Source organism: Natator depressus, chromosome 15 (assembly GCF_965152275.1).
Source record: "Natator depressus isolate rNatDep1 chromosome 15, rNatDep2.hap1, whole genome shotgun sequence".
In the NCBI taxonomy this organism is placed as follows: Eukaryota; Metazoa; Chordata; order Testudines; family Cheloniidae; genus Natator; species Natator depressus.
In genome coordinates, this window is record NC_134248.1 from 4535644 (window position 1) to 4562490 (window position 26847).

The following is a 26847-nucleotide window of genomic DNA, read 5'->3' on the forward strand; positions in this document are numbered from 1 at the left end:
GCACACATCTCTCAAACGGCTGGAGAAATAGAGCCGTTTGGATGCAGCCCTTGTGATCTCAATTTCTATAGCACTTTGACACCCACTCCCCACTCACCCACCCCCACGGTTCATCCAGGGATGTTGCTTCAGAGGGAGTATAATGGTGGTTTCCAACTGGTTTTTTCTTGTGAATTGCTTGTCACTCTGCTTCTCCTGGGGGCAACGTTGGAGCGGCTTGAAATGCTTAGTCCTTATGGGTTTCTTCAGTGAAAAATGGCTTTTATGTCCAAATTGGAATTTCTGAAGGAAATTTTGGATTTTGACAAAAGCCGAAATCTGGGGCAGGGGTGGGGGGTTGTTTTTTCGCTAAAAATCCAACAACTTCTGAAAGAAACGTTCAACCGGATGGGGGACACTGGAAAGCCATTTCCATTTTTGCTGATTTTTTTTTTTTTTTTGGCAGGAAAAAGAAACATTTCCTGACCAGCTCTAGCCAGCGTGTCCGACGGGCAGGACTCGTGCGTTCTCTGGCCTGACTTTGCCACCACTCTTTGTAGAAGCTGATGTCATATATAGAACCACTGTGTGACAGCATTGCAGCAGCAGCAGCTGGGCCCCAAGGCGCTGGCTGGCCTGAGGGGGCCTAAGGACACATTGGGTGTGGGAAGGGGCAATAGAAGAGTTTGGAGAGCAACTACAAAGCCCAGTGCAGCAACGATGGAGCCAGTCATGACCTCAGCAGCCTGGATGCCAGGGAGAGTCCCTGGAACCTAGCAAGGGCACCACCTGGATGGCACAGGGACGCTCCCTCCTGCTGGGGAAAGAAGAGAACTGAACAGCAGTTGCAGTCTGCTGAGCATTTAGGGCCAAATTCAGAGAGCAGCCCCGGGACTGGCTAACTGGGCCACATGCAGGGGCAGAGGGGCTGGAACATTTTTTATAGTGGGGGTGCTGAGAGCTACTGAACCAAACATATATATAAACCTGTATATAATGGGACCCACCTCAAGGCAGGGGGTCCAGCAGCACTCCCAGCACCCCCAGTTGCAGCACCTTTGTTCAGGGGGCTTTAGAAAGAGCAGGTGGGACCCACCTTCCCTCTGGCTGTGAAGCAGCTGCAGAGCCTTTTCCAGCTGAATCCCCAGGGTAGGTTCCACTCCGCTCCCTGGGGATTCAGGATGGGGGAGACTGGAACATCTGTGTAGCAGCTTCCCTGACCCTCTTCCAACCACCGGTGCCCTGCCCTCTCCTGCCCCCTGCTGGCTGCTCTGCGCCCACTGCAACAGAGCTGAGCTCTTTGCTGTACAAGCGTGGGCACCGTTTCTGTGTCCCTCCCCATATGCAGCCCCCTCCCCGAATGTGCAATGGAGCCGCCTTGGTGCCTCCATCACTTAGCCACGAGGCAAGTCCACTGGCTATGTGAGCTGAAGCTGGTCATGCCTCCAGCCTCAATTCATCAGCAGCCCCACCTGGCACACTCCCTCCTGCTGTGAGACTGGGTTCCCATTGTGGGTCGCTGCCCCATGCCAAGGCACTGTGGGTTGTTGTTAGTCACGGGCTGTAAAGAATCCATACTTTGTACCTTGCACCTGAAGATTTCAAAATGCCTATCTAAGATGGCCAAGGATTACTATTCCTTCAACAGACGGGGAAACTGAGGCACAGATGATGTGACTTACCCAAGGAAATACAGCCAATCAGGGCAGAGCTGGGATAGAACCCAGGTCTCCCTTTCATAGCTCCTGGAAGCTGCTGCCCTTTGGAAGGGTGAAGTTTGTGACTGTTGGTGCACACCTGCCTGGGTCATCTCCCCTCCAATAGAAACATCATGCATGGCTGCTCTGGACATGGGAATCCTGGAGCACTGTGGGGTGCTGCTGTCATTACCCAGAATGCTCTTTCAGCTCACACATACCCGACCGGCCTGGGAGTCTGCACTCGTGGCGGTTGCTGTGAAGTCTGTGTGTGTGTGCGCATGGGCGAGGAATGGAAACTCTTATCTGTGTTTTACTACCCAGAAAAGTGGCAGCTTCCTTCATTTTGAGCCTCTAGCCCAGCTAGCCCATAGTGAGAGGACTATTCAGAGGAAGAACTAGCTTCATTTTCCAACCCAAATATTAATATTGTTACGAACTTATGGCTGCCTCATCCACTAAGATTATCCCAAGGAACTCCTCAGCTCCAGCATGAAAAGAATTCAGACCTTCCTGCTCCAGAAAGCATAGGCCCTGCCACTTAGCAAAAGAAGAATCTCCTCAAATTATTAACAGTGTTGGCCTTTGACATGCAGTCACGCAGGTCTCATTCTATCCAGCAGATGGCAGCAGTGCACATACCCAGCCAGTGCGTGGCTACTCCCCTGGCTGGACAAAGCAGGGAGAGAAACTGCTGCGGGGAGGGAATGAGCTGCCATGTGAGCTCAGCACAACAGAAACCTGCTCCAGAGAAAAACTGTGACATGGTGCCAGGCAGAAACCCAGTGTCCTTCCTGGGGCCAGCAACATTTCATGCCCTTTAACGCCCTTCTCGCCTCTAGTGGGATTAACGGGCACTTGAGCTGATCCATATGCATTACCAATCAGCCTTTGCATCTTTAATGACTGAGCCTGTTCAGGGACTATATTGATTTGTCTGTAGAATTAGCTCATTTGCAAAGCCTCAGCATGGCCCTGCAGCGTGCATTCCCAAGGGCCAGGCTTTTCCTATGGACACTGCAGACCTGGTACGCCTCTGCTGATTGGCATATGCAAATGCACAGTTATGCCTCCACGGTATTTGCGTGTAGCATTGGTGCGCACAGGTGCCTGCCCCTGGCTGGAGCAGGTCAGAGGTTTTCCAATGGATGTTCTTCCATCAGAAAACGCCGATTTGGTGAAATCGACACGTTCTGCCGGAATGTGTCAATTTCAGAAAAGCTGTCGACAGAGCCCAGGCAGGACCACCTGCCTCGCTGCCCACCGCTCTGGCTTCTCGGCAGCCTGCCAGTCGTGCTGCCGCGGAGCTCTGGCAGCACGTTTCATTTGGGTGCTTCTGGAACAAATATTGACGAATTTCACTTCTGTGAAACGGGTCGAGGCTTTGGCTTTTCCTCCTGAGTCAGGACGAAAATTTGTCCAAAGCCTTGAATTTTTTCAAGGCAGTGAAATTGAGTTTCCCAGCCAGCGCCACCCCTGGCTTTGGAAATGCTGGTGCCTGCTGTGAATCAGGGGGAACGCACCTGAAGGGAGGAGGAAAATCAGACTCAGTCTGTATTTATTTATTTAGATTAAATAGGCAAAATATCATCCCAGTATTGCCAGAGCCACAGGGCTGGGGGCTGGGGACAGACAGACACAGGGTTAGGTTTTTGCCAAAGGGCAGTGAATCCATCCAAGGCCTGCCCCAAACATCTCTGATCTAGGAGGGAGAAGGCTTATTCTTAATTATTATGATTATTGTAGGGCCTAGAGACCAGGATCCCATTGGGCCAGGCACTGCACAAACATGCAACAGAGAGATAGCTCCTGCCCTGAGGAACCCCAACCTCAGTGTGAGACAAGAGACAACAGGTGGATACGACAAACAGATGGGAGGAGCACAAAGAAGCAATGAGCCACTACTGGCCAGCAAGGCGAGCAGCAGTTTGAGCACATCATTGGTCTGGCCATTTTGACCTTTTGTAGGCGTCATGGCAAAGCAGTGTTGTAAGGAGGGATTTGTAGGCCCTGGACCCAACTGAAAGCTGCCTCCCACATTAAAATCTGAAATGGCCTGCCTGTTTCTTTGGATGCAGACACAGGGGCTCAGAAACCGGGTTGCAACCTGTGTGCTGCTGCAGCAGAAAGCCAGGAGAAGAGTGGTGGGGGAGGGTGATTGTGAAAGGAAGCACAAGGACAGGGCTTTTTGGGACACAGCTCACGTGAGGGGCGGGCTTGGGGATTTCTGAGCAAGGACACTGCCTGCTGCTGTTTCTTTCTGTTGTGTTCAGAGAAACAGGACTTTACATTCATGTTGTACCCTTCTGCCAGGTGGTGAGCAGTAGCAATAAGGCCAGGGTCCATATATCTAGGTGTCCCTCTTGGCAAATAATCTAGGTGTCCCTCTTGGCAGCTCAATCCTCCACCAAGCAACCTGGGGAAACTAAATACTTCCTCCCGGGGTGCCCTTGACACTTCCCCAGTCACCAGCACTCTGGGACTGTGTACAAACAGGGGAACCTTTATGGGCGGGAAGGGAACCCAGTCATGAAGTTGGGAAACCCAGTAACAAACTAGATATGCAAATAAAGAGTGAAATCCCATCCCCCTCCAGTAACTTTGCAGCAGTGCATCTAACTCCCTTCCCACAGTGAGAATGTCCCTCAGCTGACAGTCCCTTGGACTTGGTCTACACAATAGACTTATGTCAGAATAGCTATGACACTCAGGAAAATCCACCCCCCTCAGCGATGCAGTGACACTGACTGAACTCCGGGCGTAGATGTGATGCTATACCTCTCGGGGAGCTGGAGCACCCATGCCGAAGGGAGAAGCTCTCCCATCGGCATGGGTAGCATCTTCACTAAGTGCAACCATGGCTGTATTGGTGCATCTGTGCCAGCGCAGTGCTCTATGAGTAGACAAGCCCTTGGTCGCACCATCTCACCCACCATCACAACCACTCATGGTTGGGACCAGTCCGTAGCAGTGTCCAAGTGTCTCTTTGCAGGGAGAGCCAAGGGAGATGCTTGTCTGGTCCCACCAGCAGATACCATCACCTAACCCAGCTAGTGGTTCAGCTTTATTAAGGCACTGGTGGGCAGGACTACTCAGCTCTGCCACCGTCTTCTGCCTCTCTCACCACGGTGTCCTCAGTGTGAGTCATCTCACAAGCAAGTCCCCATGGGAGGGAAGCCAGCAGCACTTAAGACCCTTGAGCAGAATCCTGGTTTTTGGAAGTGAGCTCTTTGCCACAAGGTCAGAGCTCTTCCCCCCCCCCTCACCCCGGAGTATCTGGCCATAGGGCTTACGGCTGTAAATAAACCAGATTATGCTGAGAACAGCCCTGACTCATATCACTAATTTCACATCCTAACCAAAATCATTCCACAAGGCCCCGAATGGCATTTCACTGCTCGTGCCATAGTTAGCCTATTAACCCTTCCTCTTTGCAATGCCAGTGGGATGGTGGGACCAGGCTTTGGACCTTCCACCCCTGAGTGTTCCTGGCCACCAGAGAATACATGAGCAGAGGTAATTATTGCCGATGCCCTGTGCTACTTGGCCACCTGCCAGCTATTAACGGGGAAGATCAACTGCTGGTGCAGTCAGCTCCAATTACCTGCCGTTCAGCAGAAATGCCGATTGCTCCTGGCTTCGTGGGAAGCTGGGCTGTGAGTCTCAGACACGGTCCATTGCCCGGTGTCGGCTAGGGGCAGAGTTCTAATTTTTTCTCATTTAACTTCCTTTAAAATGACAAAGGGGGAAACTTTTCCAAACCTCATTCTCCAAGGGGAAGACCCTGGATCCGTCCTGCGATAGTCCAGCTCTGTCTCCCTCAGCGACTGCCAGCCAGGGACAGAAAGAAGGTTCTCTGGCCACAGCACGAGCTCCGGTGTTCCTCGCAAATGTGAGAGCCAGGCTCCTGGTTTCTTTCCCAGCTATTAGCCGGCACAGAGTTTAAATGACTTTCTCCATGCTCAGAACAGCTTGCTGGGACGGAGATCTGGTCAGCGATGCCAGTCATAAGGTTTCCTCCTTCTTGCCTCTAGTCTTGTAGATGACTCCCTCTGGGATGTTGTTATTGCCTGGGTCTAGAATCAGCTGCCATTTAGTAAATCCTTGCCTGAGTTCCCTGAGCATGCAGTGGGCAGGGATATACACCGGATTTTTCAATGCTGCTGCTGCAGATGGTGCATTCCCCAGCCTCACAACCACAATGCGGCTGGTTCTGACAACATAGGGACTGGCCCAGACCCCTTCACTCCACCCTCACATTTACCCCCAGACCTTTCTTGGAAATGTCAAAAGGTGCTTTTTCTTCCCCCATCTCCCTCCCCATTCCCAGGCTGCTGCCCCCAAACTGCCCAAGAACAGTCTGTGTGGCTGCGGTCTCCAGCCTGGCTTTGGAGAGCTGGGAGGATGGCCGGAAGAACTCCTGGGCCACTGTCAGAACCGGCCCATCCGAGGTTTGTCTATTACAAGCCCTCATCTGTGGTCCAGCTGTGTCAGGCCCTGCAGACTGGGTGTGCAAGGGGGACAATGCATCTCAGTGGGAGTCCAATCAGGGCTCTTCTTAAATCCATCCGGCTGACCGCAGAAAGGAACCCGCTGAGGGCCTGCTCCTGCAGGGACTGTGTAAAGGGCATTGCACGTGCTGTCCTGCTGGTAGCAGAGTAGCGGGGATTTCAGGGCCCTCTGCTGTGTTCAGTCCAGCACAGCTGCCCCAGGGGAGAAACAGGGTGACATGGTTGCTCTGAACAACGTTTCATAGAATCATAGAATCATAGAATCATAGAATATCAGGGTTGGAAGGGACCCCAGAAGGTCATCTAGTCCAACCCCCTGCTCGAAGCAGGACCAATTCCCAGTTAAATCATCCCAGCCAGGGCTTTGTCAAGCCTGACCTTAAAAACCTCTAAGGAAGGAGATTCTACCACCTCCCTAGGTAACGCATTCCAGTGTTTCACCACCCTCTTAGTGAAAAAGTTTTTCCTAATATCCAATCTAAACCTCCCCCATTGCAACTTGAGACCATTACTCCTCGTTCTGTCATCTGCTACCATTGAGAACAGTCTAGAGCCATCCTCTTTGGAACCCCCTTTCAGGTAGTTGAAAGCAGCTATCAAATCCCCCCTCATTCTTCTCTTCTGCAGACTAAACAATCCCAGCTCCCTCAGCCTCTCTTCATAAGTCATGTGCTCTAGACCCCTAATCATTTTTGTTGCCCTTCGCTGGACTCTCTCCAATTTATCCACATCCTTCTTGTAGTGTGGGGCCCAAAACTGGACACAGTACTCCAGATGAGGCCTCACCAGTGTCGAATAGAGGGGAACGATCACATCCCTCGATCTGCTCGCTATGCCCCTACTTATACATCCCAAAATGCCATTGGCCTTCTTGGCAACAAGGGCACACTGTTGACTCATATCCAGCTTCTCGTCCACTGTCACCCCTAGGTCCTTTTCCGCAGAACTGCTGCCTAGCCATTCGGTCCCTAGTCTGTAGCGGTGCATTGGATTCTTCCATCCTAAGTGCAGGACCCTGCACTTATCCTTATTGAACCTCATCAGATTTCTTTTGGCCCAATCCTCCAATTTGTCTAGGTCCTTCTGTATCCTATCCCTCCCCTCCAGCGTATCTACCACTCCTCCCAGTTTAGTATCATCTGCAAATTTGCTGAGAGTGCAATCCACACCATCCTCCAGATCATTTATGAAGATATTGAACAAAACCGGCCCCAGGACCGACCCCTGGGGCACTCCACTTGACACCGGCTGCCAACTAGACATGGAGCCATTTATCACTACCCGTTGAGCCCGACAATCTAGCCAGCTTTCTACCCACCTTATAGTGCATTCATCTAGCCCATACTTCCTTAACTTGCTGACAAGAATACTGTGGGAGACCGTGTCAAAAGCTTTGCTAAAGTCAAGAAACAATACATCCACTGCTTTCCCTTCATCCACAGAACCAGTAATCTCATCATAAAAGGCGATTAGATTAGTCAGGCATGACCTTCCCTTGGTGAATCCATGCTGACTGTTCCTGATCACTTTCCTCTCATGTAAGTGCTTCAGGATTGATTCTTTGAGGACCTGCTCCATGATTTTTCCAGGGACTGAGGTGAGGCTGACTGGCCTGTAGTTCCCAGGATCCTCCTTCTTCCCTTTTTTAAAGATTGGCACTACATTAGCCTTTTTCCAGTCATCCGGGACTTCCCCCGTTCGCCACGAGTTTTCAAAGATAATGGCCAAGGGCTCTGCAATCACAGCCGCCAATTCCTTCAGCACTCTCGGATGTAACTCGTCCGGCCCCATGGACTTGTGCACATCCAGCTTTTCTAAATAGTCCCTAACCACCTCTATCTCCACAGAGGGCTGGCCATCTCTTCCCCATTCTGTGATGCCCAGCGCATCAGTCTGGGAGCTGACCTTGTTAGTGAAAACAGAGGCAAAAAAAGCATTGAGTACATTAGCTTTTTCCACATCCTCTGTCACTAGGTTGCCTCCCTCATTCAGTAAGGGGCCCACACTTTCCTTGGCTTTCTTCTTGTTGCCAACATACCTGAAGAAACCCTTCTTGTTACTCTTGACATCTCTTGCTAGCTGCAGCTCCAGGTGCGATTTGGCCCTCCTGATATCTTTCCTACATGCCCGAGCAATATTTTTATACTCTTCCCTGGTCATATGTCCAACCTTCCACTTCTTGTAAGCTTCTTTTTTATGTTTAAGATCCGCTAGGATTTCACCATTAAGCCAAGCTGGTCGCTTGCCATGTTTACTATTCTTTCGACTCATCGGGATGGTTTGTCCCTGTAACCTCAACAGGGATTCCTTGAAATACAGCCAGCTCTCCTGGACTCCCTTCCCCCAGAATGCTGTGGGATGGGGGCTTGCGTCCAGCAAGGCCCAATGAGCAATTTCAAACATCTAATTGGGAAGGTGTCTAATACACCCATGAGGAAAGTGGGCAGGCAGCACGGATTCCAGGTGCTTAAATATACAGAGCCTTAAGAACTGGCTCTGTGGATGAGGGGAAAGCAGTGGATGTATTGTTTCTTGACTTTAGCAAAGCTTTTGACACGGTCTCCCACAGTATTCTTGCCAGCAAGTTAAAGAAGTATGGGCTGTATGAATGGACTATAAGGTGGATAGAAAGTTGGCTAGATTGTCGGGCTCAATGGATAGTGATCAATGGCTCCATGTCTAGAGCCGGTATCAAGTGGAGTCCCCCAAGGGTCGGTCCTGGGGCCAGTTTTGTTCAATATCTTCATAAATGATCTGGAGGATGGTGTGGACTGCACCCTCAGCAAGTTTGCAGATGACACTAAACTGGGAGGAGAGGTAGATACGCTGGTGGGTAGGGATAGGACACAGAGGGCCCTGGACAAATTAGAGGTTTGGGCCAAAAGAAATCTGATAAGGTTCAACAAGGACAAGTGCAGAGTCCTGCACTTAGGACAGAAAAATCCCAGGTTGGATATTAGGGAAAACTTTTTCACTAGGAGGGTGGTGAAACACTGGAATGCGTTACCTAGGGAGGTGGTGGAATCTCCTTCCTTAGAAGTTTTTAAGGTCAGGCTTGACAAAGCCCTGGCTGGGATGATTTAGTTGAGGATTGGTCCTGCTTTGAGCAGGGGGTTGGACTAGATGACCTCCTGAGGTCCCTTCCACAACCCTGATATTCTATGATTCTAACCAAGACTGGGCTGAAGCTACCCTACCTTTCTGGCAGCCTGACTTCAATTGGGCCATGAATGGGGTGTCCGAGGACGTGCTTCACCTCAGCTCATCTTCCACGCATGTCTGGGCTATAATGGAGCTGTGCTGAGCTCAGCCATCCAAACCGGCCCAGGGATGTGTGTTATGGGCACTGCTCATTTTGAATTTGGTGCCTGTGGTGAGGTGAACTCTCCGCACACTAGAGGGGAAGAGTTAACTCCGCACTGTGGGCTGAGGAGGCCATGCCCCCACCTACCTACTGGGTTTGCTCCATGGGCAGCACTAGTATACAAGGGAGCATCCCAGCTCAGTCTGAGCTGACAGCGGGGAAGGAAGGACTCTTCTTGCTGGCTCCAGCCTGGGATCAGCTGGAACCCCGGACCATGGAAGCTGGAGCTGCAGAGACCCAGGCCGACGGCCAAGTGCCTGTGGATGTTCGAGGGGGATCAGAGTCACTGGGAACTGCACACGCCAAAAAGCCCAGAGACCCCGACGACGTCTCAACTACAGATCCAAAGGATGTGGTAGGAAGTGGCCCGGGGGAACTAGCTATAGTCCAGTGGGAAGTTGGCGTGTTTCGATTGGGACCCCGCTGACTCAGGGGTGGGAAACTCTGCCACTGTTAGGGCCCTGGGCTGGCACCCTATGGAGCAGGGTGGGCCTGGGTGTCCCCCAACCCTCGGCTGACCCTCCCCTCTCACAGGTGGTGGTCCATTGACTCTCACCAGTAGGCCTTCCCATCCTGTGGCTCAGGGCAACTCTATTGACTTTGGCAACTAGGTCGTGCTGCCCTATGAATCAGGGTACACCCCACTGACTCTGGCCACTAGACCTCACTGCCCTGCGAATCAGTTACCCTATCTAACTAATTTTAGTTATTAGGTCTCACTGCCCCAAGGTAAAGGGCAGCTTGAGGGATGGGGTGAACTCACCCCGCACTAGATGGGGACCCCCACCTCAGCACAGCCCCTTTGTGGTTAGTGAATCATTCACAGCCTGGGTGGGGTTGCCAACCCTCCAGGATTGTCCTGTAGTCTCCAGGAATTAAAAATTAATCTTTAATTAAAGATTATGTCATATGGTGAAACCTCCAGGAATACGTCCAACCAAAATTGGGAACCCTGAGCCATTGCCTTGTTTTCTTTGGACAGATCCGTCATCTGTAAGGAATTACCAAATTGTTGGGATGAAGAATTTTCAGCCCCAGGGTTGTTGGCAAACTCCTAACCGGGACTGGTCCCTTCATTCTCCATGGCGACCTCATCCTGTGCCTTGGCTGGAGGCTGAAAGATCTGAAACAGGAGCAGAGCGACTAACACACACCTGCTGCTCCTAGGGTAAACATACCTTGGGGACTCAGATATTTTCTCTAGTGGATAGTGATTGTGAAAACACTGGTGGAAAGTGAATTATCTTTCGCAAGAATTGCAATGATTCTAATTTGGTGCTTTTTTTCACAACAATATTTGAAGAGTAATAAAAAAGTAATTCGCCAACAGCCGCCCTAAGAGTCAGGCTCCTAATGCAGGCCATGCATGGATGTTTGTTTTCAGTGGAAGCTGGCTGAGCAGCTCAATAGCTACATGTCACAGTGATGAATTCTCCTGAGTATCACACAGTGCAGTTATTGTAGATGATGAAACACACCAACCAATTGCTAATATAGCAATAGGCCACAGTGGGGTGGATACGTTGGCTGGCTAATGGGACATGCCTCATAATGCCCCCATCCCTTGGAGAAGAGCAGCAGTAGCTAAATAATGCACATCCTGGCATGACTCACTGCTATTAGTGTCTCTAGCTCCTTAATGTTACATGTCACTAAAAGAAACAAAACTGCTTTTTGTGGCTTTTATGCGAAATATCCTTCCACTGTGAAAAATGATTCCTGCTCCCAGGATAAGAGACAATAGTTTCCACCTCCTGTGATTTGATGGGATTCTCATGCTATTTGGTGTTTCCCTTAGAGCTCCAGATCCTGGAGTCCTGTGATTAAGTGATAATCCCACCTTCCATTTTAGGAATAAATTCAGTTTCTAGCCCTTGTGGTTGCACAGAAAAGTTTGAGAACATGGTCTCAGTGTATCCTGAAGGTTCAAACAGCAGGAGGCAAAGTTTTAGGCTAATCTGATGATTTTGCGGGAGGCTGCTACATGATTTTTGAATGCTTGAGCTTGGCCATGCGGGTTTGGCCTGTCTTTACATTTTTGAACTCCCACCCGGTGGTGGTGATGCAGTGCTATATGTTATGGTGCTGGAGGCCTGCAGAAATGATCTCAGGCTGGTAATTCTGTCACCACACTGAGCCTCCATGCCTGGGTGTGGTGCCCTGCCCAGGTCTGGGGCAGCCCAGCAGCAAGGGGGGTGGAGACTCACTGCAAAGTGACCCCTATGGCTCGCAGCACCCACTCTCGCATGGCACAGAGTGTGTATGTGTGTGTGTGTGTGTGGGGAGCCAGGCAAGTCCCTGGTGCCAATCTGTCTGTTGCAGGTGAGGGCACCGCTGCTGCTCGGGGGATAGGAGGTATGACGGCCTAGGCAGTGCCCCCTCTACCAGCCCATGGAGTAATACTGGGTGCTGCGAGCCATAGCTAAGTAGCCACTTGTTCCCCCGCAACTCTAATCTCCCCTAATACTGAGCTCCCAGCCTACATAACCTCCCCAGTGGCTCACCCTTCTGCCACCCCTAGCCCTGTGCTATGGCTGCCTGGCTAGTGGTCCTGGTACTGCCCAGAAAACTCCCCTGAGTCCCTGCCATCCCCACAGGACCCCCCTGGGCTCAGGTGTGCAGGTGTAGCTCCTGCTTAGCTGTGGCTGGGCCTTTCCCAATGGGGTGTAAATGATGGGCAAGCCCAGGATCATGGCAGCCAGTCCTCCCCACAGGGAAACTGCTCGGAGGAGTAGGCCAGTCCCAGGACTGGGTACCGCCTGCCAGAGACACAGCATCTGTCAGCCTTTGGGACCCCCTCCCTTCCCTGCCCCACAGCGAGGGGCCGACACTGACCCCACAGGGGGCGGGGGCAGTGGCTTTTGATGCCAGTATGGGATCGGGGAGGGAGGGAAGAAGGGACATGAGGGGGGATGGGTCTGTGTGACGGGTTAGAAGGTCAGGGTGGGCCAGCCAGGTGCAGATGAGGGGCATGGGCCCATGGGGTAGGTGGCAAATGGGCCATCACAGTGGGTCACCAAGGAGGGGTAAGGGGGCTGGGTCTGCAGTGGGTGCGGGATGGGCCCGTGCAGGGGGAGTGGGACAGGCTCCTGAACCGGCAAGAAGAGTGGTGCTCCCCAGCAGGTGGGCAGGTGGGCACCGGGCACTGGACCACCCCCCGCAGCAACACAACTCGGGGCAGGATCAGGGCTCGGCGTGTAGTGCCTGCTCCACGGCCAGCTGCAGGACACAGCAGGGTCAGGGTGTTGCTGGGGAGCTGCTACCCCCAGCCCCTGCTCACAGTCCGGCCTGTCCCCAAAGGGTTCTGCCCAGAACTGCGAGCTCCTGGCCCTTGGAGCCTGCCCAGCTCTGGGAGGCAGATACTAGCCTGGCTGTGGGGAAGCTCCAACCCAGCAATGCCCCCATCCCTCCCCCCGAGCCCAGTAATTCCTGCTCCCACAAACCAGGGAAGTCCTAGCCCCTCTCCCTGCAGCCCCAGTCTCCCTCCTGAGCCCCGCAACCCCTGCGGAGTTCAGGGAGACGAGCCGTTGACAGGCTGCTGCTGTCCTGCTTGTTCCCGATCCCTGGCTGGGCAGAGGTGTCCCACTGAGGACCCGCGCCATGGCTACTGGTTTGGCAGAGCCTGCTGGCCGTACCCAGACTTCACAACCCAGCTCTCCTTTATCCAGTGTGATTCATCCTCCCACCCCTGCCCTCCCAGGCTGCCTGCATTCCAGTGAGATTCCGGCAACTGGTGGGAAGGCGACCAAGGCAAAGAGGGTGAGAAATGTCCTAGATGAACTAACTCAGCACATTCATCCTGCTAAGAGCCAACCAAACAGCCAGTCACATGTGGCATAGATTACTCTGGGCACTCTCTTGAAGTCTTTAAATCAAAGTTGTGCATTTCTTTTTACAAATACATTCTAGCTCAACCGCAAGATATGGGCTGGATTCAGGAATCCCTGGGAGAGGTTCTCTGGCCCCCTGTGTTCTGCAGGATACCAGACTAGATGATCACAATGGTCCCTTCTGGCCTTAGAGTCTATGAACCTTGCATTCCTGCCTAATAGGCCATAAAAGCACCGGGGAGACATCACTTACACGGAGCAGTAATGGATCATTACCTGTGAGTTTCACACCTCTTCTCCTCAGCATGCTTGAAACTTGCATGCTCCTCAAGTCTGTCACGCTTTCATCGAAATACCCTAAATCAGCTCTGGAGGGAGCATCCCTCACCTGCTGTCTCAGCGAAGGAGTAATTGATGCATGTCAGATCACAGTGACTGTATTTCACAGTGCACACTCCATCTGGGACAGCGAATGATGGGGGGGGAGGGGGGAGCAGAGCTGGAGCTCTGCAAATCCTCTCCTCTCCTTCTAAGTCCTGAGCGGGAGCTGGGGGGACTGGGAAAGAGAGAGGCTGCAGTGCTTTGCCCAGATCTGAGGGCAACGTAGCTCCCAGTTCCCCCTTCTCTGGAGCTAGCTGCAGGCCTGATGTGGGGTCTTTGTTAGCCCAGGATATTCATTAAGAAGGAGGAATCATCACTAATACATTACTTGGATAGCTTAGCTCTTGGATATATCCAGCAGGCACCTGCCCGACTGTGTCAGCTGCTGATCAGAACTTGTGGATCTGCCTTGGGGTTCCACGGGTGGGGCCATCTAGAGGGCATCTCAGGCACTGGTGTAATTCGGTGTGTGGCAGCAGCAGGGGTTTGCATCCTCTTCTGCCCTGTTGTGGAAGTATGGGCCTCTGCCAGGCAGCCTGCTCCCATGGAAACCCGGATGCACATTGCAGGGGGTGGGTCTTTGACATCCTTCTAAAGACACTGGAAGGGAGAGGGGTATATTGGCTTCCTCTGCAGACCTGTTAATGTCAGAAGGATGTGGTAGGTAAGAGATAACTGGCTGATATTTGGATTGGGATGACAGTCACAGAGAGGAAACATTTAAACTTGGCCTGGACAGAGTCCTCACTGAGGGCTGGCACCTTTGTTTGGTTTGGGGGAGTGGCAATGAAAAAATCCTTCTGCACATGCTCAGGGGTCTCCACTAGGGTTTTATCAGCATGTAAAGGAGCCCTTACTTCTTCATTACATCACTGCACATCCTCCCTGCCTGATGTTAACAAAGAGCCTCAAGCCAGGACAGAGGCTGCTGGTGGAACAATTTGTAGGAGGGGGAGAGTAACTGTCTCATTGAGATACACCTTTGGGGGAAATAGGAAGCCCAATTCTTTGGCACAGCAAAACCCAACCCAAACCTCCTCCATGCATTGGAGAGCAGGGGAAAGAAGCAGAGCTCACCTTCTGGCTTTAGAGAACCTCTAAAAGGTGTTCAGAGCACAATCTAGACTAGACTAGATTAGACCCCTTAATGGTGGAGAAGGAAACAGATTAAATAAATAGATTTCTGATGTGTTTATTCTTATTGGGCCAGATCCTCAGCTAGTGTAAATCAGCATAGCTCCAGTGACATAAACACTGATTTACACCAGTCCAGGATCTGCCCTATTTTGTTTGAAATGGTTCCCCCATCCTCTCGTTGAAGCAAATATTAGTTTTCAGTGGCTGTAAGAAAAGCAGTAAGAGTCACTCCATGATTAGCAGATGGGTTTCAATTGCTTCCATTTTCCAATGGAAATTTGCTTAGTTAGCACATTGGTATTAGTAACAGCAAAGTAAATTTATGGAGAAGGAACATTCACAGGTCTCTGAATTATTGTTGTAATAATATAGTGTAAGCCTGCACTACCAAACAATTGGTTTAGTTGTTTTACATTTTATGGCAGAGATGATTTAAACCTCAAGTGGGAAATAAACTCGGAAGGTGTGATGTGTATAATGGGGAAAATATGTTAAGACTCTACACCAGTGCAGGAAGTGTAACTTATGTATCAGGAATGGTTGTTTCAGCTGTTTTGCCAAGTGAGGGATATAATTTTACTGATTCAACTGAGTTTAGCTGACAAAAGTGTGTGAAGCAGAAAATGCCCAAGGTGTTCATGTTGAATGTTCTCTGGAAGTTTGTAAAATGTGTGTCACTCCTATAAGCTGCCTGCTTCTGCAGAGGAAATGGTGGTATGAAACTGTCCTTCTATTAGTCTAAGATGTGTTGAACATTGCTGGAATCCAAACATTTAAGAGGCACAGGCCAAATTCTACCCTCTCCTTGTGACACCCACAGGAGATGTGTTGGGAGGCCCAAGGCTTGTGACTCCAGACAGTCAGAAAATGAGTGTTTTTCCCGTGGAAAATTTCAATAAAAATGAAAAAAAAAATTTCAGTAAAAAATCAGAAAACAAAATATTTCAGCCCAAACCCAAAATATTACAGCTGAAAACAGAAATATTTCTGCTCTGAAATGCCACTGAGGTGACCCATGGGGGCTTTAGTTCAGATGCCTCAAGCTTCTATTCTCCTCTTTGGGTCAGATTCCCTGGTCAGACTACATCTCCCATGATGCACTACAGTCTCCCCTCTTGGTGAAGGGAGGTGGCAACATGGCAGTCATATGACCACAGTGCATCATGGGAGATGAAGTCCTGCTGGGGGAGGTGCCCGGCCCATGGAAGAGAATGGGGACATGAGGAAATGAACCTACAATTCCCATAAGACACTATGGCAACTTTTCAGACATTTAAGGATCCGAATATTGTAGTTCTGTGATGTTCAGGTTTGTGGTTCTATGATGTTTCAATTAAAAATCAAAATTTCCTTTGGAAAGCAGACATTTTTTCACAAAAATATTCATTTACTCAAACCCCCAATTTTTCATCAAAAAACAGTTTTGACTGAAAATTTTTGACCAGCCCTCTTGTGCAGGAGACTGTTATGTTGTTTGAAACAGTGATGCCTTTATTTGCCATGACCTTTGTATTTCTAGGACTGCTACCTGTCTGCCGAGACAGCTGACGTTTGTTCATGTAGTGCATGTCCCCTGTTGCAGAGGACATACTTACACTGCTCTCTCTTTCCTAAAACTTTGCTCTTATTCTTCTTGTCGCTTTTCGTAATCTAAAATAACAGACCTTCAGGATGGAAAGTAGTTCCTAGTGTATGGAAAGGTAAAACAAAACTAGCGAAGCAATAGTGTACATTCTGTATCCTACACATTCATAGGCAACATTATGTATATACAAAAAGAACAGGAGGACTTGTGGCACCTTAGAGACTAACCAATTTATTTGAGTATAAGCTTTCGTGAGCTACAGCTCACTTCATCGGATGCATACTGTGGAAACTGCAGAAGACATTATATACACAGAGACCATGAAACAATACCTCCTCCCACCCCACTCTCCTGCTGGTAATAGCTTATCTAAAGTGATCATCAAGTTGGGCCATTTCCAGCACAAATCCAGGTTTTCTTACCCTCCGCCCCCCCTCCCCCCCACACAAACTCACTCTCCTGCTGGTCATAGCCCATCCAAAGTGACCACTCTCTTCACAATGTGTATGATAATCAAGGTGGGCCATTTCCTGCACAAATACAGGTTCTCTCACCCCCTCACCCCCCTCCAAAAACCACACACACAAACTCACTCTCCTGCTGGTAATAGCCTATCGAAAGTGACCACTCTCCTTACAACGTGCATGAAAATCAAGGTGGGCCATTTCCAGCACAAATCCAGGTTTTCTCACCCCCCCCCCACCTGGATTTGTGCTGGAAATGGCCCACCTTGATTATCATACACATTGTAAAGAGAGTGATCACTTTAGATAAGCTATTACCAGCAGGAGAGTGGGATGGGAGGAGGTATTGTTTCATGGTCTCTGTGTATATAATGTCTTCTGCAGTTTCCACAGTATGCATCCGATGAAGTGAGCTGTAGCTCGCAAAAGTTTATGCTCAAATAAATTTGTTAGTTTCTAAGGTGCCACAAGTACTCCTGTTCTTTTTGCGATACAGACTAACATGGCTGCTACTCTGAAACCTGTCATTATGTATATAGTCATACAATATTTTAAAGAAAGTACTTTCGCAGGTAGTGAAGGTAACATTTGAATGTTAGTAAAAGCATGTGAGGATAGGTTATTTGAGAACTATAAATTAGCTATTCTCTTACACAAAAGAAGCATCAAAACAAGAAATTATCGGGGGCTAGCGGGGAGGGAAACCCGCCACTATAAATGCCAAATCCTGATTGTTCTGTACTGGTTAACTTTTAGATGGGTGTAATTATTAGAGCTGTGCAGAGAGAGGGAATTCCAACCACCTCAGTAATTATTAATTTTCAGTGTGACCATATTCATGCCACGTGACACATTGGCAAAGCCTTACAACCAGTTTGCAGGGGTGGGTCGATGACATGTCATCTATGTCCATTTCATCTCACACACATTCTGCATACACTTGTGTGTGTTCAGTGTAGGATGTACATATGCAAGCTGCCAGTCACTTGTGACCAATTTTGAACCTGTGTGCAAAACACCAAGATTGGCATCAGAAATGTAGGGAATAATTCAACAATAGTTGTGTTTTGTCATGATATTCAGCAAATGTTTTCCAGTTCAGAATAGATTTATAAATAGTAAAGCTGGTTTGGGAATATTTTGCAAAAATATCTGACATCCACTGCATTCTGGACCAGAACTTGAGCTCGTATAAATCAGTGTCATTTCACTGTTTCAACTATCACCCCCTGAGACTCTGGCCCTCTATGCTTGGCGGATACTCTTTGGCCACGCTTAGTTATTGAAAGAGTGAATGTTGACACTGATTAGTTTCACTGGAGTGTCATCCTCTTACACCACTGCTGACTTTGTCCTGATGAGCATCTTTCTCTGATCAAACAGCTTGAGATATACACAATGATAAATTAATGCTCAGGGCTGTATCTGTCTCCAAAGGAAAATAAAATAATCTGATCATAGGGAGCTGGTACATGTGTGGTGACACAGTTATTACAATTTATAATGCCACAGAGGGACAAGAATAGCGAAAGAGTCACTGGAACGCTGCTGCAATGAACAGGGCCCCATCCTGCAAACAGCAGGAATTTTACTCATCCCACAGAACTCTTGTTGGGTAAGTAAAATTTCTCATGTATCTAGGGTCAGGCTCCAAACTACAGCAAGTATAGCAGGATGAAAAGAAGAGCTCTTCTGAGAGGCTATATTGTTGCTGAAAAGTTATGGGAGTTGATGGTATTATTCCAGAAACATGTGACTGTGTCTCCAAGGGGATGCACCAGGGCCGAGTCAAGCTGACACCGTCAGCATTTCCTGATGCTGGGGTGTTTACATTCCAAAACGAACCTCTCTTTTTTGCATTTTAATTTTGCTAAAAACAGGTAAGAACAGTAAACCAGAGGTTTGGAGCTACAGGCATCCCGAGCAGCCAATCTCATGGGTTTGGGGCTACAGGCGTCTCCTGTGGTGCTCAGAAGCAGGAATCGAAACATTTCTGCCCTGTTCCTTGGTGCCAGTGAACGGATCTGATTACCAATTTTAAATTAAAATATTTCCATTCCATTTCCAATACATCAAAGAATAGTCTAAAAACTAATTAAACTCTCTGTGTCTGCAGTGAGGCCATCACAACGTTAATGGCTCATTATCAGATCTGGAGCCTCATAACATTCTCAGGCCTCATTTCTTCCTTGGAGGAACCCAGTGAGAGACTTGTTTATTTTTCTACTGGCTCAGAGTGACTATAAAGCAAGTGAGCTGGGGACCAAGGAGGAAATAAAATCTGCAGGCTGGAGTCACTTCTTGCTGTTGTCCACTTGGCAGCACCATAGAGTCTCTCTGTTCCAGATAGGAAAGCCAGAATAGAAAGGATATGGTCCAGGGCCAGCTCTTCCCCTTCATCAGGGGATGGATGGGACAATCACAGACTCACCCCTGTGGTTTAATGTTAACTAGTGATGAGTCAGCTATGAAAGCTTTGAAAGCGGTTCATGAGCCCCTAAAATGCCTGGGGTAATATTTGTCCCTGGTGCTTACTGACCCCATGGAGTTATCCCTGGGATCAGTTTGGCCCTCTCCAAAGCTCTGTGGGCTGGTCTGGAAACCCCAGGAGCACAGGCTGCCTCTTCAGAGTCCTGGCACTGGGAACAGCTTCCCTTGGCTTATTCTGGCCCATTCCTCCCACCCAAACCAGGAAGTGCGTTTGACACATGGCGCATCCCCAAACAAACAAAAGCAATCTGAGCTCTTCTGAACCTCAGCAACAGATCTGGAGTTTGGGGGCGGGACATCCTGCTCATTAGGTCAGAGCCAGACTGTGGGCTTTCCAGCCACGTTTGAATTAGCCCAACATCTGGAGCTCGTGTCACTCTGAGGCAGCCCAGGCTGGGGGTTAGGCTGCCCCAGTGGGATTGGCAGAGTGGGGGGTCTCTGCCACTTCCCTGCCGTGTGATTGTGAGGCCAGTGTCTTTGCCGGGGTAGGCGAAGTTAAACAGGACTGGGTCCATTTCTTGCTCCCTTTGTCTACCATGGGTACCTGAGTGCTACCATACTAATGTTTACGGTATGTGGTGACAGCACAGCAGGGTAGTGTGACTTCCATCTACCCCCTGCATCTTGCTTTCCTGCCCCCCCACTGTGGTTTGATCCTTGTCAGAGCATGTTCCCCACTGGCTTTTGGATTTCTGGGCTTGTTTTCTTGGGTGCTCTCTCTGAGCAGGTGTGCAGGCAGCCGCGGGAAAGCTTTGTAACACAACACTGAAAAAGCCCATTTGATGAATCCAGAGCTCCACGAAGCAATGTATCTCCTGACAGCTGGCTGCGTGAGGAATCACGGAGGCATCAGCTGCAGGACGAGACGCATACGTGTTAGCTGCAGTTGGCACATGTCACGACCTCAGACAGCCACCAGCCTGCAAACACACTGAGCCACATCCATCAGCAGACAGTTTGGAAACAGGGTGAGTCCTCATCTCTGAGGAGCCGAGCGAAGATGTGTGCAGTCCTGTTACACACATAATGACACCTGCCACCATGTTTCCCCACCTCTTGGTACCCACAGCACCTCTCCATGTTGTGGTACCTCCCTGCTTGTGTGAGGCTCCATGACTGCTTGTGACCCCATTCCAGGGATGGAGCTAGCAGCTCAGCACGGAGAAAGGCAGCACCAGGGAAATATACTCAGGGATGACGAGAGGAGAGCAGACAGTGGAACCCAATGGGGCAGGACAGGAGCCAGGATGGGAGGAGACCCCCCGGAGGCCAGGATGGGACCGAGAAGAGAGAACAAGACAATCCAGTGGCTGTGCCTAAGGCTGCCTTGCAGCCCCGCTCGCTTGGCTGATTGCATTCTCTGGTGGATGAGTGAAGATCAGAGCTTGGATGGGGTGGAGCCAGCACCAACCACTGCCTGCTGGCTCCGCTGCCCTGCACTGCGGGTGGGCTCCCCTCCAGCCTGTAGCAGTGTGGGGAGGGAGCAGAAAGGGTCTCTTAAAGCACCAGACCCTCACTTCCCCCAGCCTGAGCAAAGCCTCTTGTCACCTCCAGCAGAGTGGGCTAGGAGATATTTTCTCTGGCCACTAAGTTTTTGTGACAATTTTCAAAGGCCATTGTAAGGCACCCACCCCAGTGAGGAGCAGGAAGTGGAGCAGGGGAAGAGGGGGTAGAACACACCAGTCAGGGCAGCAAATGGCAATTTAGCATCATGTAGAAGGAGAATTAAAGGGCCACTCTCTCAGGGCAGGAGTAGCCCGGCAGCCTGAGCTCCGTTCTAGGCAGCTCAGACCTGCAGGACACTAGCTCCCTGTCCCAGTCTCCTGCAGCTGGCTCCAAGCCCTGGCTCGCCCAGCATATTCCCATCCATCAGCCCTGCTGGGGCACACAAGCTGCCCAGCCATGCAGAAGGGCACTCCCTAAGGATTCCAGGCGCTGGGCCAGGCAGATGGGCCATTGCAGGCACTGGAGAGAGCAGAAGAACAGCAGCAGCGTAAAGTGCAAACAGGGCCTTGTATGTGCAGCCCCCTGCACCGGAGCGAATGTCACCCCAGGAGACCTTCACCGCGGCATCTGCAGTTTTCACATCCCAGATTCCCATGAGCCAAATCCTGCACCTTCGGCAAATCCCGCTGATTTCCATAGGAGCTGCAGCTCAGCCCCTCTCGGGATCTGATCCTGCCCATTCACCTCTCAGCTATGACTTTAGCCCCTAGAAAGCGGGGCCTACAGTGGGTTCAGGCCACATCAGGGTTATCAGACTAGTGCCAGGAGGGGTCATTAGTGGGGAAGGGTGACTGGATTTGAGTAAAACAAGAATGATGAGTGGAGATCTCACATCTGCACTAGCTCGCCTGGAAGTCCTGGGCTGGAGGCAGGATTCCCTGCTGGGTTCCCCAGCCTGCATTATGCAGGACAACAGACTCAATGGGCTTCTGACCTTAACATCTATTTGCTGCCCCAGAACTTGGTTAATACAGAGTGCAGGGTGTCTGGCAGTGCCTGCCTGCAGGCCCTTCCAGCCCTTCCAGCACGTGGAGTGTATTGATACTTAAGCCAATGAGAGCAAACCGTTACAGTGAAACAAACTTAGATCACAGAATCATAGATGATTAGGGTTGGAAGAGACATCAGGAGGTCATCTAGTCCAACCACCTGCTCAAAGCAGAACCAATCCCCAACTAAATCATCCCAGCCACGGCTTTGTCAAGCCAGGCATTAAAAATCTCTAAGGATGGAGATTCCACCACCTCCCTAGGTAACCCATTCCAGCTTCACCACCCTCCTAGTGAAATAGTGTTTCCTAATATCCAACATAGACCTCCCGCACTGCAATTTGAGCCCATTGCTCCTTGTTCTGTCATCTGCCACCACTGAGAATAGCCGAGCTCCATCCTCTTTGGAACCCCCCTTCAGGTAGTTGAAGGCTGCTATCAAATCCCCCCTAAATCTTCTCTTCTGCAGACTAAATAACCACAGTTCCCTCAGCTTCTCCTCATAAGTCATGTGTTCCAGTCCCCTAATCATTTTTGTTGCCCTCCGCTGGACTCTTTCCAATTTGTCCACATCCCTTCTGTAGTGGGGCCCCCAAAACTGGATACAATACTCCAGATGTGGCTTCACCAGTGCCGAATAGAGGAGAATAATCACTTCCCTCAGTCTGCTGGCAATGCTCCTACTAATGCAACCCAAAATGCCATTAGCCTTCTTGGCATCAAGGGCACACTGTTGACTCATATTCAGCTTCTCGTCCACTGTAATCCCCAGGTTCTTTTCTGTAGAACTACTGCTTAGCCACTCGGTCCTCAGCCTGTACCGGTGCATGGGGTTCTTCCGTCCTAAGTGCAGGACTCTGCACTTGTCCTTGTTGAACCTCATCAGATTTCTTTTGGCCCAATCCTCCAATTTGTCTAGGTCACTCTAGACCCTATCCCTACCCTCCAGCTTATCTACCTCTCCCGCCAGCTTAGTGTCATCTGCAAACTTGCTGAGGGTGCAATCCATCCCATCATCCAGATCATTAATGAAGATGTTGAACAAAATTGCCCCAGGACCCACCCCTGGAAATAAAGAGTTCAAATGACCGATGGTCTTAGCTCTGCCCCTGGATCTGGCAGGAGTCCCTGGGAATTTACTGTTTCAGGATCGACTCAAATCTTTGCCCTAGGCAGGATATGATCCCAGGATGTCCCTGGAATTTCAGAGAAGCTGAGACCCCTCTTGTCACTCATCTTTCCACAGCCATGTCTGCGTCTGGCCTGGAGCTGGGACCATCTGAAATCTCACCACAAAAGCTGCTTCTGGCAAGATTGGCTGCCCCAGTGAATTCAGAGAAGGGTGAGCTGAGAATTCAGGCCTTTGGGGTTTTCTCCAGACTTAACCCCCAGCCTGTGGAGCATTGCCAGCACTGTTGGGGCACACTGACTGCAGCCGCAGCCCTGCAAGGTGCTCCTCACTCAGCTCCCATTGAAGCCAGTGGCCTTTGAAAATGAGGAGCTAGCATCACCCAGCACCAGGCCCCATGTCTGCAAGCTCATGGGGACGGGCTGTGCCGCCCTTCTAATAGTGCATAGAGTCATAGAATATCAGGGTTGGAGGGGACCTCAGGAGATCATCTAGTCTAACCCCCTGCTCAAAGCAGGACCAATCCCCAATTTTTGCCCCAGATCCCTAAATGGCCCCCTCAAGGATTGAACTCACAACCCTGGGTTTAGCAGGCCAATGCTCAAACCACTGAGCTATCCCTCCCTCCTACGTGCACCATCCTAATAGCAAAAGCTGCCCCCAGACCCTAAGAGAAGGGAAATCTAGAACCCCCTTGGAGGATGGGCTGGTCTCACACGGGGGAGGTAAATTGCGGGGGCTCTCCCCTGGTTGTGCCGGGGCACATAGCCAGTCGTGTTGTTCAGCTGGTGTCTGTGAGGTTACTTGCCACCACTCCTGCTCCCCCCATCCCGGCACGGCAAATGCAGCCCCGGTGTGTCTGCAGAGGGACAGTTTTCTCAAACAAACCCCCCATTTCTAAAGAACTGAACCCCCACCCAGAGCTGGGCTTGGGGCTGTGGGTCACAGCGCAGCTGCTGTCAGAATAAAAGCCCCTCCATTTCTCGCCTCACTGGAGGAAGGGATGGGGGTTCCACAAACATTTCATGCATCCGGCTGGCGAATCTCTCAAAAGGTTTGTCTGCACAGTGGGGACAGGGTGGTGGTGGGGGGTCTTTTATCCGCTCAGCAGCATCTGGGAAGGATTAACCTTTGCTGGGGCTCGCCTTCCCACCTGCTCCGGTGCTTTGCTGACACATGAGTTCTCCTGCTCTCCAGGGAGCACTCCAGCACTTTGCTGACTTCCATTTCCACAGCCTGGAAACTTTGCGTCACACCAGCTCTGGAGAACAGCTGCTGCAGGTGAACACTGATAATGAGCCGGACTACTTAACAATGCGCCCTGGAGTGGGCTGTGGCTGCAAACGAGGGGAAGGGCATGGAGGAGACGGAGCTTGTGGCAATTAAAAAGCGGGAATTAAATGGGATCACAGAGAGGCCCTCCTTTCAGGGCTAGAAGTGCTAACTGGGGTCTGAGCTCGGCTCTTCAGACTAATCCTAGTCCCAGCTGGCTATCTCAGCATAGCCCAGCTCTCAGCCTCCCATCCCAGTGCAACTCAGCCCCCAAAGCAATCTTGCCAGCAAAGCACAACCCTGAGCCTCGCATCCTAGCACAGCCCATCCCTTGAGACCAGCGAGACCAGCCCGGGAGGCGCCAAGCCCAGCTTCCCCCGGCCTGAGCCCACCCTGCGAGGTGTCTCCTGACAGATGTGCCAGCTGGATGTTTGGACAGGTCTGCAGACCGGCACAGCCGTGGGCTGTGGTGGGGCCCGGCCCGCTCTGTGTTGTCAGGACGAGTTTATCACCTTTTCAGTCATTACAATGCAGGGGTCGTTCATCTCGCTACAAGCTGCCGCCGCCGCCGCTTGCTCTGCCTGGCCTCAGTTTGCTTGGAAATGTACACTAGCCCAGAGAACGAAGGCTCGTCTGCTTCGGAATGGAAAGCCAAGACTGACGAGACGAGCCCCCCAGCCCACACCTCCCACCCTACACCCCCCACCCATACGTACCCCTGCCTCCACTTATATCCACCACACTTGTGCACCCACCCAGGCCACCCCACTCGTACCTTCAACCCCACCCCATGCGACCCCCTCGTACCCCAAACCCCCACTCGTACCCCAACCCCACCAGCCCACCCCACCCCACTCGTATCTTCAACCCCACCCCATGCTACCCCACTCGTACCCCACCCCACCTGTACCCCCAACCCCACCACCCCATTCTTCCCCACTTCACCTCACCCCACTGACACCTTCCAACCCCACCATCCCGTCTCACGCCATCCCCCACCCCACTCCACTAGACTCCACTCATATGTCCCAGCCCCACACCTCTCTCCACTCCACCCAGGCTTCCCAACCCTCCCCACACTGTCTCCCCCCATCCTACCCCACCCACACCTTGCAACCGTCCCCACCACCACGAACATGGGGGCCCAGTTCTCCCCTCCTTCCATTCACTGTGCTCCCTGGAAGAGGCAGCCGAGGACTCTTTCCCGCCCTGTCACAGCCGGATGGCTAGGTGAGCGGCACAGCCCCCCCTTACCATGCCCTGAGGAGGAAGAGGGACATTTGGGCCCTGCCCCGTGTGGAAGGCTGGTGTACAAGTCGGGCTGTAGATTTAGGACTCCCTCCCTACACCCCTCATCTCTGAGTGAAGCTCTCTTGAGGGTCAACGGGGGCTCTGCACAAAACAGGGGCAGCTGAGGGCCCGTGGGAGGGAACAACCCCTGGTCGTTAGTTCAGTGCCCATTGTCATATTGAGCATCACTGTGGTGTGTAGCGGGGAGCTCTGCCCCCCTGTAGGCCACTGCTTTGCCTTCTCCAGCCTCCTGTCTAGGGGCCTGACCCCTTGGCCGTGCCAGGGGAAGTGTTTTCCTACACTCCCAGTCTACATCTGTGAGGCAGGACCATGGCCAGCCAACCAGAGCCAGGTGGCCAGAGCAGAGTCCATTTCTAGCAGCGATTAGACCTGATGAATTGGGAGCTGAGAAGGTGCTAAGGGAGGGATTTGAGCCACTGGATACCAGCAGCCGAGGGGCGGCGAAGGAACCAGCTTTGAGCGCTGGCCCGCATGGGGAGAGGAAGATCTGCATTTCGACACGTGCTTTCTGAACAATCCATCTGGCTCCCGATGCCCGGGTGTCTCATCGTGAACGCCACCTGCCTCGTCTGGGATTACGCCAACTAATTAGGAACCGCAGTTCTCTTTCTCTGCCTCTTTAAAAATGGTGTTTGCTTTTGTTAAATGCTGCCGTGGTCGGCCTGTGCTTTTATATTAATCCCTAACTACTGTAACTGTGTGTTTCAGAGAGAGATTTGTCGAGACTAATTCTATTACTGGCCGATGTTTGCTTTAAGCTTCTATCTATTATAGATGAAACACACGCCAGCAGTCAGAGCAACCAGCCCAGCGACTACCCTCTGGGCACAGCACAATCCCCTCGCCCCTCGGCGCCCTGCTGAGGGAGAGAGAGTTACCCCACCCTTACCTACTGCCCCACTGGAAAACAAGGCACCTGGAGCCATGCCGTGGCCTTGGCTACAGCAAATGATCTGGCAATGGGGCATGGAAGGCAGAAGCAGCCTCACTATTTGAAAGGGATGAAATTTTAGAGCTGTGCTTCTACCACATCCTCAGCATCAGGGCTGGGCCTTTTGGGGCCCTGTCCAAAATGAGGTGAAGGGTTTGATTCAGATTTCTGCCCCCCAAGATGGCACCACCCACCCTGAGATTGTCAGCTGCCTATGAGCACTCTACTTGGAATGCTACTGTTTGCAGGAGGAAGCATGGGGCATTCTGTC